This window comes from Panthera leo, chromosome B3 (genome assembly GCF_018350215.1).
Source record: "Panthera leo isolate Ple1 chromosome B3, P.leo_Ple1_pat1.1, whole genome shotgun sequence".
Classification (NCBI taxonomy): Eukaryota; Metazoa; Chordata; class Mammalia; order Carnivora; family Felidae; genus Panthera; species Panthera leo.
Window position 1 is genome coordinate 32162712 of NC_056684.1, and position 13568 is coordinate 32176279.

The window sequence follows — 13568 nt, forward strand, 5'->3', positions numbered from 1 at the left end:
CTGCCCTCACCCTCCACCCCAACTAAACAGCCTTGGCTGTGGCCCAAGGCTCTGATCCAGGACGTCCCTGCTGACAACTCCTCCAGCCAGCTGCCTGCTCGCCTGCCTGCCGCCTGCCCGTGGGTTTCAGGGTGACCTGGGGCTTGTCTCCAAAGCACCACAGGAAGCTGAGAGTCCACCAGGATGCCCTGGGCTGGGCACCTGCTCAACTGGCCTGTTGCCTGATTCCATCTCTTTCTGAACTTGCCGGGAATCGAGGCAGCTCATTTTACCCCCGTACCTGTATACCTTCTTCTCCCAGAGGGAATAAAAGAGTCTATACAAGTTTGGAGGAAAAGTAAACAGAGGACCCAGGAGTAAAACAGTTTTGAGGGCTAAGTGTGATATCAATGAGGAAATTATGCTTATATTCTGATAGCCTTTCATTATGGTTTATTTTCCAGGGAACTAAGGAAATTGAGCTCATACGCAGGGGGTCAGGTAGCTCCATGCTCTTTCCCCATCAAAAACTGAGTCCAGACTCCAGTCCCAGACTGAGCCCTACCACCGGCCTAAGACTGGGCTGTGGTCCTTGGCATAAACTAAGTTGTGAGCTGGCCCCAGGCTGAGCCCAACCCTGGTCACAGATCGGCCCTTCCCCGGTCTAATTTCTCATCCTGGCCCTGAACTATTCCTCCACCCTGAACTGTCCTGGCCTGGGTTCTAAAGATGCCCTGACCCTGGCCGGTCCCCACACCCCAAACACACACTCTTCACAAAGGTGGGTGAGGAGAGAATGGCTGACCGGGAGTGGCCCGACTCCAGTGCTGGGCTTGCAAGTTCCTGTATCCATCCTTGTGCCTGGGCTGTAGGCCGACTATAGGCATCCCTGTGTGAAGGCTGAATGCAGTGTGCCTTCCTGGGGAGAAGCTGCAGTGGGGAAGGGCAGGCCAGAACCAGGTGCCACTTCGTGACCTCGAGGCCATGTCTTGAGTGTGTCCGTCCCCATCCCTGTCTTCAGAGTCTTGAAGCTAAGGTCTTAGAGACACCATCCCTCCCTTTGGAATAATGCATAGCCCCTTAACCCCCGAGTCCTCCCTCCTTCCTGATCTCCATCCTGCTCCAGGATGAAAGTCAGCTCTCCTGGCGGAGTGGGCATCTCGCCTCTCTCCTCTTGCTCCTTGAGCTCAGAGGGCCGCTCCCTGGTTGGCGCGACTGTGGGGAAGGGAGAGAAAAGTGGCCTCCACTGCAAAGCCTTTCTTTTTCTCTCCATCTCCAGCTCTGCCTCCTCCAAGAAGTCTTCCCCAACACCCCATCCCCTCTGAGCCCTCTCCAACTTCCTTCAAACTCAATAGACTACATTTGGCACCAGCCGCCACAGTCCCGGGTGCTTTGTCTGTAGATGAAGTATGTATTGTCACACTCCTGATAACCAGGCTGATTTGACACCCCAGGAACATCCACACTACACATTCTGAAAGGAATACTGCTGAGGCCTCATCTGACACTTGACGGTGCTGGTTCAGGATACCGGCTCTGCGGCTGAAACAGTGACTAAACCAAGATAGAAGTTTATTTCTGACCCATGCAAAGGTCCCAGTTCCCTGTGGCATTTCTGAAGCCTCTGGAGAGATCCTAAGAAATCACCTGCAGCAACACGCCTTTATCCTAGTTGGCAGGAAGGGTGCGGTGGTGTTCAGCATTCTCTCCCCCCGCACTGCTGTCCTTTCACTTAATCACAGAGCCTGGAAGCCTCGCCAATACATTTCTCAGACTCCCTTGCTGCTAGGATTCTGGATAAGACTATTTGCAACCAACGAGCTTCATTCACGTGCAATTTGGAAGGTGGAAAGAAGGCTGTGACCGTTCTTCCTCAGGCAGTGGATGCCTCTGGCCCAAGAGAGTCTTGACTGTGGCTGGATCTCCAGTTGCTGTCTGGTCACCTTGTGTCTGTGGGTGGCTGTGACACTAGAGTGGTTTCCTGGAACTTCCTGACCTCTGTTTTGTAGCTGCCTGCCATGATGTGACCACAAATCCTTGCAGCACCCCACAGCTTGCACGCTTCTAGCCTGCCAATGACTTTGTGGTCAATTCCATCATTAAGCCCCATTTTGCTTAGAACCCAAGAACAGTTTCTGTTTCCTGTACTGCACCCAGACAGATTTTCAGATTGTGTCCACCACACCCTACTGGCCAGACTACATCCAGGGACGCTGGGAAGTGTAGCTTTTGTCCTAGGGGGCCATGTCGTCAGCTCCAAGGCAGGCGGCCTATTACAGAAGGAAGAGAGAAAGAATGGACGTGGAGGAAACCTAGCACTCTGCCTCGGCTGCTATGATAAACCCAAAGAAGCTAGAACAGGCCTCATGAGTGCTATTAAGCCAGCACTGTTAACTTTAAAGGGCCCCAAGACCACATAACGACTACAGACTCCAGAGCTCCATCCATGAGCCCAAGTCTACCGATATAACCAGTTTCTCTGCCACTCATGTTCGGACCACAGTGTGGAGATGCAGTGAATGAATGAAGGCCTGGGGTTACAGGCTCTGGGCTACTGTGTCCACTGGACCTTCTGCTAGGCCTGCCTTTTTGCCCTACACTCAGGTCACCTTGATTCATTCATTTAACAAGCCTTAGGTAGAGTGAGCCTCGCCTTCCCTGACTTCCCACCATTCCAGTGCTTACCTCCCACTCATTACTGTCTGTCCAGGACTCTGCCACTCCCACAGATGGGGGTGGGGTCTGGGGTAGCAGGGGCCTTGTCTTGACTCCTAGGGCCCAGCATTGCCTGCCCAAACCCTATCCTCCATCCACGTTCAACACCCGACCCTTCCCAAATTTGCAGTGCTTTCTCTCGCCTCTGGGACTTTGCAAAGGATATTCCTTCTCCTGGCATGTCTTTGCCACTTTTCTCCTCAGATTCTTACCAGCCCAAACCCACCAGGTTCCACCTCCTCCAGGAAGCTTTTCCCTGATGCCTAAAGGTGGACCAAATGCCTCCTCTAAGCTTCACAGCCTCTAAGCTTCCCTCTCCACTATTACCACTCAGAGTGTGGCCAGGAAGCAATGAATGGCATCAGCATCTGCTGGGAGCTTGTGGGAAATGTAGTCTCCGGCCCCACCCCACACCTCCTGAATCAGAACATGCAGTTTAACAACATCCCTGGGTGATTCCCACGCACATTCAAGTTTGAGAAGTGCTTCTCCCACCCACTGATTACACGGGTTGGGATCATCTCTCTGGGGTCTTCTTCCAAACTGTGACTTTGTTCTGAGCGCCGTAAACATTTCTTATTCTTTTTCTCCCCTCCTTCCTTTTCCACTAGGGTTGCCAGACTTGGCAAATAAAAATACAGGACACCAGTTAACTTTGAATTTCAGACGAACAATGAATAATTGTTTTAGTATAAGGATGTCCCATGCAACATTTGGGGCATAGTAACGCACAAAGCAATTCTCTGTTCATCTGAAATTTGAACTTAATTGGGTGTCCAGCATTTTATCTGCAACCTGATCCCTGTCCCGCTCAGTACTTGACCTGTACACATATTCAAATCCATGTTTGTCGTGTGAAGGCTTAAAATACAAGAGAATGTGAGCCTCTTCTATAAACCAAGGGAACTTGCCTGCTTACTTTTCAGTGTTGCTGCTAAAAGCAACCCAGTGAAAGTGCTTTAGAAATGTAAAAGCTGTGTACAAATGTGGTTTGATATTATAGTCATCATCACCCTTGCCGTCATCCAAACGGCCCCAAATATGTCAAAGCTACACTTTGTGAGCATTTGTGTATGTCGGTAATTCTTTTCTATTGCTCAGATCAATCTGGATGTAGCACATTAGGGCAAATGACATTATATTATAATCATGTTATTACTATTATTATTGCCACTATTGATATTGTTACAATATGCTACTTTATGGATCAGTGTGATTATTTTTCCTGCAGAGAATGTTATGTTCTTGTCAGTGACTTCATTATAGTACTGATACCCGAAACCTTCCCCCAGGGCTCTGAATAGCAAGTGCTTGAAAGCCCTGCCTCTCTCTCAGTAACCGTAGCCATCAATGAATACCAAACCGACAGAGTGTGTGTGCTGGCACCGGATCCTTTGGGGGAAACAGAGATAGAAGGTTATTTTCTGAGTCAAAATCTAGGTCAGTGGTTCCAGAGTGTGAACCTTGGACCAGAAGCACTGGCATCACCTGGAAGATTGTTAGAAATGCAAATTCTTGAACTCCACTCCAGACCTCCTGAATCAGAAAGTCTGAGGGTGGGGCCCAGGATCTTATGGGCGATTTAATGCACCCTAAATGTGAGAATACTGATCTAGGTGGATGTGAGAGGACTTGGAGTTCTCAGGAACCTTCCATCCCTGTTCTATAATTCTACCATAACTCTAATCTCCACATTATAAGTCTACCATAAATTTAATCCTCATACTGTAATTGTACCATAGTTCTAATCCCTGCACTGTAATGCTACCATAATCCTAATCCCTATACTGTAATTCTGCCATACTTATTCCTTTTCCCTCAGGGGGGAAATACCCTGGCCTCTCTTTCTCTGATTTACCCTCCCACCAGGGGTATTTGTATGTATGTATGTATGTATGTATGTATGTATGTTTGTATGTTTGTATTGATTTTAATTCTGGTATAATTAGCATACAGTGTTACATTAGTTTCAGGTGTACAATACAGTGATTCAACATTTCCATTTATTACTCAGTGCTCATTGTGATAAGTGTACTCTTTAATCCCCATTACGTATTTCACCCATCCCCTCACCCACCTCCCCTCTGGCAATCATAACTTTGTTCTCTATAGTTAAGTGCCTGGTTTTGGCTTTGTCTCTTTTTCCCTTTGCTCATTTGTTTTGTTTCTTAAATCCCACATATGAGTGAAATCCTATGGTATTTGTCTTTCTCTGACTGACTGACTGACTGACTTCACTTAGCATTATACTCTCTAGCTCCATCCACGTTGTTGCAAATGGTGAGATTTCATTTTTTATGGCTGAGTAATATTCCGTTGTATGTATACACCACATCTTCTTTATCCACTCATCAGTCGATGGACATTTGGGCTCTTTCCATAGTTTGGCTATTGTTGATAGCACTGCTATAAACATAGGGGTGCGTGTATCTTTTCAAGTTAGGGCTTTCATATTTGTTGGGTAAATACCCCGTAGAGCAATTACTGGATCATATGGTAATTTGATTTTTAACTTTTGGAGGTACGGTTTTCCACAGCGGCTGCACCAGTTTACATTCCCACCAACAGTGCACGAGGGTTCCATTTTCTCCACATCTTTGTCAACATTTGTTGTTTCTTGTGTTTTTGATTTTAGCCGTTTTGACAGATGTGAGGTGATATTTCATTGTGGTTTTGATTTGCATTTCCTTGGTAATGAACTTCCTTTGATGTGTCTGTTGGTCATCTGTATGCCTTCTTTGGAGAAATGTCTGTACATGTCTTCTGCCTATTTTTAATTATATTATTTGGGTATTTGATGTTGAGTTGGATAACTTCTTTATATTTTGTATACTAACCCTTTACCATTTGCAAATATCTTTTCTCATTCAATAGGTTACCTTTTAGTTTGGTTGATTATTTCTTTTGCTATGCAGAAACTTTTCATTTTGATGTAGTCCCAACAGTTTATGTTTGCTTTTATTTCTCTTGCCTCAGGAGACATATCTAGAAAAATGTTCCTATGGCCAATGTTAGAGAAATTACTGCCTGTGCTCTCTTCTAGGATTTTAATGGCTTCAGGTCTCACATTTAGACTATTAATCCATTTTGAATTTATTTTTGTGTATGGTATAAGAACATGAATCAGTTTCATTCTTTTGTATGTAGCTGTCCAGTTTCTACAACACCATTTGTTAAAGACAAATGGTTTTCCCATTGTATATTCTTGCCTCCTTTGTTGAAGATTAATTGACCATATAATTGTGGATTTTCTTTTCTGGGTTCTGTATTCTGGTCTATTAAACTATGCCTATTTTTGTGCCAATTAACATACTGTTTTGATTATTATAGCTTTGTAGTATATCATGATATCTGAGATTGTGACACCTCTAGTTTTGTTCTTCTTTTTCAAGCTTGCTTTGGCTATTCAGGGTCTTTTGTGTTCCATACAAAATAGGAATATTTGTTCTAGTTCTTGTTCCATACAAAATAGGAATATTTGTTCAGAGAAATGCTGTTGGTGTTTTGATAGGGATCATATTGAATCTGTAGCTTGCTTTGGGGAGTATGGACATTTTAACAATATTTGTTCTTCCACTCCATGAACATGGAATATCTTTACATTTTCTTGTGTTGTCTTTGGTTTCTTTTATCAGTGTTTTATAGTTTTCAGAGTACAGGTATCTAACCTCTTTGGTTAAGTTTATTCTTAGGTATTTTATTGTTTTTGGTGCCATTGTAAATAGGATTGTTTCCTTAATTTCTCTTTCTGCTACTTATTAGTGTATATAAATGCAAATCTATATATAGATTTTGTATCCTGTGACCTTACTGAATTCATTTATCAGTTCTAGTAGTTTTTTGGTGGGGTATTTTGGGTTTTCTATATAAACTATCATGTCATCTGCAAATAGTGAAAGTTTTACTTCTTCCTTACCAATTGGGATGACTTTTATTTCTTTTTCTTGTCTGACTGCTGTGGCTAGGACTTCCAGTACTATGTTGAATAAAAGTGGTGACAGTGGACATCTTTGTCTTATTCCTGATCTTAAGGGAAAAGCTCTCAATTTTTCATCGTTAAATATGATGTGAGCTGTGGGTTTTTCCATAAGTGGCCTTTATTATGTTGAGGTATGTTTTCTAATCTTGCTTTGTTGACAGTCTTTACCATGGATTGATGTTATACTTTGTTGAATGCTTTTTATGCATCTGTTGAAATGCTCATATGGTTTTTATCCTTTCTCTTATTGAAGTGATGTGTCATTTTGATTGCTTTAAGAACATTGAACCACCCTTGCATCCCAGGAATAAATCCCACTTGATTGTGGTGAATGACTTTTTAATGTATTGTTGGATTCAGTTTGCTAATAATTTGTTGAGGATTTTTACATATATATTCATCAGAGATATTGGCCTATCGTTCCCTTTTTTGTGTGTGGTGTCTTTATCTTGTTTTGTTATCAGGGTAATGCTGGCCTCATAGAATGAATTTGGAAGCTTTCCTTCCTCTTCTATATTTTGGATAGTTTGAGAAGAATAGGTATTAACTCATAAGTGTTTGGTAGAATTCACTGGTGAAGCCATCTGGTCTTAGACTTTTGTTTGTTAGGATTTTTTTTATTACTATTGATTCAATTTCATTGCTAGTAATCAGTCTGTCCAAATTTTCTGTTTCTTCCTGATTCAGTTTTGGGAGGTTATATGTTTCCAGGAATTTATCCATTTCTTCTAGGTTGTCCAATTTGCTGGCATATAATTTTTCATAATATTCTCTTATCCTCCTTTGTATTTGTGTGGTGTTGGTTATAATTCTAACATGTTTCTAATCCCCATACTATAATTCTACCATAATTCCCATCCCATACTACAATTATACCATAATTCCAATCCTGTACTAGAATTCTACCATAATTCTGATCCTTATACTGTAACTCTATAGTAATTGTAATGCTTATAGTATAATTTTACCACAATTCTAATCCCTATCTATAATTCCACCATAATTCTAATTCCCATACTATAATTCTACTATAATTCCAATCTCTATGCTACAATTCTATAATTGTAATTTAATTCTACCATAATTCTAATCCTTATATTATAATTCTAATCCCCAATTATAATTCTAGTGCATTCATCAGGATCTAGGAAGACAGGGGATAGCGGGGTCAGGGAAAGAGCATGGGTACCAAAGGAGGGGATAATATTGACTTGGTATCAAGCCCTCATGGCCAGGGACCCTCCTTGTACTCATAGTCTCCCCAGGGAAAACATGAATTTCCACATGTGGGATGGGGGAGAGCAGAGCACTCAAAGCAGAGGAAATGCCACGTGGAAAGGCCCTGAGACTAGGTGGTAAGGGGTAAGTTTGTGAGAGAATGGATTTCCAGATTTAACTGGAATCTGTGGTTTCAGTCAAGATGGTTTATAGCCAGAGCGCAGCTACCCTTGGATGCCATGGGACCCATTCAGATCTTATCCATTTGTGTTTTGAAGTGCTCTGAAGGTTTTTGACAGGAGAGGCACATGGTCAGAGCTGTTCTTCTGTAGGATGGAGATGGGGAGAAAAGAAGTTGGGAGTACAGAAGGAGGCATCCATCAGGGCTGACACAAACAGCCATAAGGATAGGCCCTCGCTCCATGTTGCACAGTATGTTACCTTGAGGCTCCAAGAGTAGAATTGGTGTCCTCTGCAAAGGTGTATTTTTTTACCCATAGCATTAAAAAAGTGAAAAACCAGCCCTGGCCAGTTAGATTTTGCAGCTCTTGCCAGCTGGGGATTTTGGGATCTGTGACAGCAATAACTATAACAGCTCCAGCACCCTCCAACAGGCCTTGGGTCTGTTTCCCAGGAGCAACTATTGCCATGGACACTTATGGGGGTTGGCTTGGGTGAGTGGTATGGGAACTGGGACCCACGAAGGGCATGATGGCAGATGGGATCTTGACCTGCCACTTCCCTTCCTCCCAGGCCTGTGGGGAGGAGGATGCCCTAGGATATAGTCTTGTTATGGTCTGGAGAAGGAGTCTGGGGTGAGGATGGGGGTTGTGGGGTGAGAGAGAAGGAAAGAAGGAATGTTTATGCCACTCCTGTTCACCTTCCCTTGCCACCTTCACCTTGCCCCAGCCCTGACTCAGGGGACCAAAGGAGTCTCTCCTTTTCTTTTGAGGAGCATCAAAAAGAACATCATGCTCCACAGCCCCTTTAGATTGGCAGTTTGGGGAGTATAGCCAGATGTGGCTTTCTCATAAAAGGCATTGGCCATGGAGGCAACAGTGGGGTCCCCTCCTATGGATCCATAGGTAGTAGGAATTGCTGAGAGGGATTCTGGCAGGAAAGCAAGATCATGGCTCCACTTTATAGGAGAAAATATGTATCTCTAAGTACAATGGAGATACCCTATGGAGACTCCAAATATGACTCTCTGTGTGTTGAGGAGGAGGGATCTTTACATAGGGCTGGTCCTTTGATGGTGAGTTGAATAAGGGTCAATAATTGACAGCAATTTATGGGAAAGTCCTTCCATTGTGCTTTAGGTTGGGGAGCCATGAATTACATGTGCACAGTCCCTGGCATAATGTAGGCACTTGATAAATGCTTGCTGAACAGTGTTTCATAAATGGGCATTGAGTGGTCATTGAGACCCAGGTCCTTTCGTGGCCTTGTGGATCCCTCCCCATAACTGCTTTGGGACACAGCTATTGATGTTTGATGTTTGCAAATCATGGGATGTATCTCCTTTGGTTTCCACAGACATCTGGTTTCACCCTCTGATGGAGGATCCCCAAGGGAGCACCATGTTTCTACTCCTAAAGTCTAAATGTTAGAGCCAGAACTTTTCAAGACTTTTAACTAACTCTCATCTACATAGTAGAGATGGAGAAATTGACCCACTGGTGGGAAATTACTCATCACAAGTTATGAAAGGAGTCAGGGACACAGCAGTAGAGTCTGGCTTGCTTGATTTCACACTGGCACTTATTCCACTGAGTCTTCAGTACCATCCCCAGAGGGGAAGGGGAAGTGTTTCCCTATGAGAGTGGCCTGACATCATGGCAACAGAACTCTAGGGTTTCAGATCTCCCTGTTCTTTAATCCCCTGAAAAAGGACTTCAGGAAAAGCTACCCCTCATCCCTCTGGATGGTCAGGCTCTGAAATTATATTGCCCATGACTTCAGAGCAATTACTGGGGTTAGTGGTCACATCTTGGGCAGCATAATAGTTAAGGCCACAGAGTCTGAAACCAGACTGGCTGAGTTTGTGTTCCTGCTCTGCACTTGCTACCTATGGTGATCTTGGGAAAGTCTCTCAACCTCTCTGTCTCTGTTTTCTCATTTCAAAATAAGGATGTTAACAATACTTACCTCATAGCGTTGCTATGAGGATGAAATGAACTTCTTTTGTAAAGGACTTAGAACAGTGTCTGACACACTGTAAGAGCTAGACAAAAGTTTAATATACAAAGCACTGTTGTAGTCTGGGTTCCCTAGAAACCAAACCCAAGACAGATTCGGGTGCACGAGATTTATTAAGGGATCCTTAAAGGAGAAAAGAAAGAAGAAAGGGAAGGAAGACAGAACATGAGTACAACTTAGCTAAGGATGTGGTCTTAGCTGGGGTCTGACTGTACAATTCAGGAATACCAACTGCACCACAGAGGCCGTCTCATCCTAAGGCAAGGGGCAGGAGTTAGGAAGCAGGGAGCAGCCTTTTGCTTATACCATTCAGTCCTTGTCTACAGTTTTCCCTGAGCAGCAGGAGAGTGGAACGTCACAGAAGAGGCGAATTCCACTTGCCAAAGGCAATTCTAGTGAAGAGAGAGGCTGTGAGCCATTAGCAGCTGACACTAGCTGCAGTTGGGCAATGGGCCCATTGGCCCAGTACAGGGGATCCGAGCGAGGCACCAATGGCGCTGGCTCAGAGCACTAAGGCCTCTCAAATCCCCCTTTGCTTGATAGAAGGGAGAGCATTGTCCTTGGTCTTGACTCTTCCTTTCTATCTCCAGCAAGGCTGGGCTTCCTTTCCTACCCCACTCCCCTGCAATAAATCAAAATTCTTATTCAAGAGCTAGAGAAATTCAAGGGCATCCCCAACCCCTGCACCACATTATCAGCTCTTACCAGCCCCCTCCTAGGGGAGGGATCTCCTAAGGACTCCTGAACTCAGGAGGCTCTGGCTCCTGGCATTCAGGAAGGGTCCAGCCTTCTGGTGACAGCTTGACCCACCTACCCCCACCCCCAGGTCCCTGTGGTGGGGACTTAACCATGCAGGAATTTCTATCACACCATGAGCACCTCGAAGGAAAATCGGCAAAATTAATTGGAAATTAAAGTCACCAAATGAGCACTGAATTAAGAAACCATTAACTCCAAATGACTGCTGGAAGGGAGCGGAAGTTAATTACAAAGGCTGCCTGGTTATTTTGCATGTTTTCTGCAACACAGTTATCGTCTTAGATCCTGATGTCTGAGTCTGATTAGAATTCTGGGCTACCAGTGTTGTTTGTGGTGAGATATGCAGCCCACTCCAGGTATCCATGGACCAACTCAGGCATCAATGAGGCCTCCCCCTGCCTGAGACAGGGCCTCCCCACAAACTCCCTGCCTGATGCACCACAGCATCTTCCCACAGCTGCCCCCTGCCTCAGTACCCTCTAAGGAAAGCCATCGCCTGCGGCGTCCCAGGGAGTCCTTGCCAGCACATTCTCATTGCATAATGGGCACCACCATCCACCTCATTAGGCTCTGCTGGGGATCAGGATTAAATGGAATAAAATGGAAGAAGCACATGGCTTATTAGCCAAGGGGGCTGTAGGAGAGAGTTGGGGCGGGGGAAGCTGACTGCTTGCCAGGAGAACCTCCCAGATGTACTGCCCTGAAAGGCAACTCTGGACCCGCTTCTTTCTCTCCCTGGAAGCAATCTACAGCAATAGTTGACTAACTAGTAGGATGTAAACCCCACAAAGGCAGAGGCTTTTGTTGTTTTTATCACAGTTCTATCCTTAGTGCCTAGATCTGTGTTTAGAACAATAAATATTTGTTGAATGAATGAGTGAATTAGAACCCCCAAGAAACCTTCTGTTGCCCATGAGCTGAGGGAAAGGCCAGTCAACTGCTGAGAGCCATCATGACCTTTCACTGGTATTGTGGCAAAGCCTCCTCACTCCTCCCCCTCCGTATTCCATCTGGTATCCCCATCTCCCTCCTCCATTCTCTATATTAAATCCCTGAGTAATTTTTCTAAAATCCATATCTAATCATGTCCCTCCCCCAGGTCCATACAAAGTAAACTACAAAATTTAAAAGGTCCCAGCCTGGCATTGGAGACCCTCAGAGATCCCCTGTCCCCAGAGCTTCCCTTCTAGAAGGTTCTTCCTCCACAAAGCCCTTCCCAACCACCTGAGCTCCCTGTGAACCTAAGTTCTCCACTTTGACTTGCTGTGTCTTTCTGTGAGTTTAGCTCATAACTAGGCACCATCCAGTATTTTGACTCTTTCATTAGTGTCCCATGAGTGATTTTTCCCCTCCCCCTATCAATTATAATCTCCTTGAGGAAATGGATTAGGATTTTCTTGGCACTCCCACAGAAAACCCAGGAAAGGGCTGAGAACACACAGATCTCGTGATGAAAGACACGGATTGCTCCATCAATTACTTCAGTGGCTTCCCCTCCCTGTGCTCCTCCACCACATTGTCTTATCACAGCTCTCAGTGTGCCGCTGCTCAGTAATTCACACCCCTGTCTTGTAAGCGTTGATTTTCCTATATGGCCTCAGCCCCTGGGCTGTGGGATCATTGAGCACAGGGTACAAATGCCCCTTCTTCCTTCAGGGAGAAGCCCCAGCAACCAGCACAGTGCCCGCCATCCTCAGCAAGTAAGAGATAATGAAATGATACCTCCCTAGCTCTCTTTTCTTATCCCACACTCATACGGAGCCGTACATTGACCTTCTGGAGCATTCATTTCTTCTCTTACTCATGTACTCATTTCTGTGTTCAGCAACTGCTCAGTAAACATGGATTATGTGTGAGGCACAAGGCTAGGTATTGGAGAGAGAGCAATGAAAAGACAAGCAGCTTAGACATCTTCATTTCTCTACCATACGGTAGGTGGGCAAGTGACGATGGGAGGGACAGCAAGACATTGGTGCCGGCCAGTGATAGCACACGCAGATGAGAAAATGCTTTCTTCCATCCTGAAGATTGGGGACTGTCTTCTCAGAGCAGGGGATTCTTGATCTGGGCAGTGAATCCGAAGTGTGCCATGCAGACAAAAAAGGAAAGGTAGAGGAAATGGAATGTACAGAGATACAGTGAAGACCTGGGACATTTGGGGAATTGCTGGTGGAAGCTTGATACTACCAGAGTTTAAGAGACAAAGGAGAAGGTGGGAGGCAAGTCTGCATGGGCAGGCAAGAGGGAGGGTGAATTGTAACTAAGAAGCACAGGCTTAATCACGTAAGCTTGGCGAGACTCGGGCATTACTACAGTAAGAAGACAGTGGAGAAGGAGAAAATGAGAATCCCTGTGGGAGCAGTAATACAAACCCCGCAGCTGGGGTGAGACGTGTATCTATAGTTCTTGCTTGGTCAGCATCTTTTCCTCCATCAAGTAGGAGTATTTTCCTCTGGGGAACAGCCCTCTCGCTTATCCGGAAGTTTACCTGCCCTGCACCCACCCCGCCACTAGCCCAGGCCTGGCCAATCACAGTGTTCCACTCCCCTGGCCAGTGATTGGCTCAGAGATGATCATGTGATCCCACCAAGCCACCGAGACTCAGTTCTGGGCTCTTTTGTTAGAGAGAAGGGGGATGCCTCTTCTACTGGGGTGTTGAGAAGCCAGAGCTGTCTGCAGCCCTCTGCTCACCACGTGGTTCAGGCCTGCCTGGATGAAG